This window comes from Salvia miltiorrhiza, chromosome 8 (genome assembly GCF_028751815.1).
Source record: "Salvia miltiorrhiza cultivar Shanhuang (shh) chromosome 8, IMPLAD_Smil_shh, whole genome shotgun sequence".
Taxonomy (NCBI): domain Eukaryota; kingdom Viridiplantae; phylum Streptophyta; class Magnoliopsida; order Lamiales; family Lamiaceae; genus Salvia; species Salvia miltiorrhiza.
Window position 1 is genome coordinate 51428940 of NC_080394.1, and position 1959 is coordinate 51430898.

At 37.5% G+C, this 1959-nt stretch overlaps 1 long non-coding RNA gene across 1 annotated transcript; it reads right to left on the bottom strand.

The window, feature by feature from the left end:
* Positions 1-266: 266 nt before the first annotated feature.
* Positions 267-1176, bottom strand: LOC130998939 (uncharacterized). Its single transcript, XR_009093350.1, has 2 exons — positions 955-1176; positions 267-443 (listed from the first exon to the last, which is right to left on the bottom strand). It is a non-coding gene; the product is annotated as an uncharacterized LOC130998939 (long non-coding RNA).
* Between the last annotated feature and the right edge of the window lie 783 nt (positions 1177-1959).

Genomic DNA, 1959 nt, shown 5'->3' on the forward strand with positions numbered 1-1959 from the left:
AGCCCGCAGACCCGACACTAGTAATAGTGGGGTACGAGTATCGATACGACTATTTTTAAAGAATAAAAGATAAGAAGAACTAGGTGAACGTCATGCGGAAGCTCACGTAAAAGCATGCTAAGGAAAAACTTCATAAAATTAGCCCAAGGGTAAAATCGTCAACATTGTCATAACTTTTTAATTATCAGGAATTTCACGAACAAAAACAAAACGCGTATAGTTCATTTTTCATAAGGAAGCATAATTTGCAGAGTATCGCAGAAAAAGGCGAACCGATTATATGTATGAAGACACATAACCGTGAGTGTATTGCTTGATCTCAAAAGAAACTAAGTAATTCAAACATCAAGACTCTATTATCATAGAGGCAAAATAGTAATTTAATTTACATCATTTGAAACTCTCCCCCATCAGCACCAGTCCAATCTCACTCCCAGCTTAGCCTGCACATTTAGAAATACATGCAGGGCGTGAGTACATAATACTCAGTGGGCAAATGCCGAAAAACAAGAAAGGTGCTCATAGAGCTATAGGTTTGGAACTTGCCACATCTCAGCAACACACAGAAATAAATTAGCATTAAAAGAATCTGTGCATGCAGTTTTCATAATCAACATCAAAAATAAGTGTCTGCAGACAAAGTATACGACATGTATGTACCGCATCTACAACTCATCATCATAATTAAGGTACTGAGAAGTAGGCCTCCCTCTCAAGTACCGTGACCGGCCGACCCGAAGACGGCTCACAGTCACCTCTGTGCACAAAATCCCGCTTGTGGCAGGACCGAATTCGTCTCATCAGTAGAGGGTAACATACAAGCTCAACATTAAAAATTGGCAAGTCAAACAGTTCTCAAACATCATTTATCTCAAATTATTTGATAAGCTCATAACATCATCAAATCATTTTAGAAAGCTCATATGATAAACATATACTCAAAATATTGCCCACCTGAAGTCCTTCGCTTATTCTGGAAAGAAATCAGGCAACTTACTTCTTCGTCTCGCTCGGGCCTTCATACGTCATCATCACATCGTCATCGTCATCGAAGGTTCATGTGATAAAACAAACCTTAGTCAGAAACTCAAATTCTAAATCCAATCTCTTCTTTACTCTAACTTCTCACTCAACATCTATTTACCCGTTAAAACTCAATCCCTAGGTATACTTGGCTTCTAAGGATTCACACGTCCAATTATCGACTTTACTCTCAACTCGACTCAAACTTATAGCAAACAAGCACATAAACAAGTATAAACACTTAGGCATATTAAAACACACATAGACAAGTCGAAAACAAGCTTTACTCTGCACTGACTCAACTTTAAAACCTCACCAGACTCTGTACAGACCTCTCCTGGGGTCGTAACTCATACCAAAAGAAACCTCTTCGAGTCTAGTTTCATTTAAAAAAAAGTAGGATCAAAAACTCCAAGTATTTTAGGAGATATGACTGTTTTACTACAGTCTACCATAATCGGCAGTTTTTAGCAACCGAAAAGTTTGATTTTTGAAAAATAGTAAACGTTGTCAAAACGGTCTGAAATTTTTTGGGTACTTAGCTAGGACACTCAGGTCTCAACCATAAAAATTTGGGTTTCAGAATGATAAGGAAAGCTACTGGAAACGATGACTCTATTGGCTACTCACCGAACAATTCGGCAGAATGTAGCAGTCTTAGTTTTACATTTTATAAAAATATCAAACGAAGTCCAAATGACTTGAAATTTTACCGGTGTGCTCAAGACTCTCAAATATACCTACCATAAAAGTTTCAGGGCATTTGGGTATCAAGAACCCCTCGAAAACAGTAGGTCAGTGGGTCGTGAAAAACGACTCCGAAACATACACACAAGTAAACATGCTCAACTCAACAATTATACAAAGCAAACACATCAAAACTCATTTTAAGCACTTAAAGCACTTAAAAACATTCAAATACATCAAAATACTCGT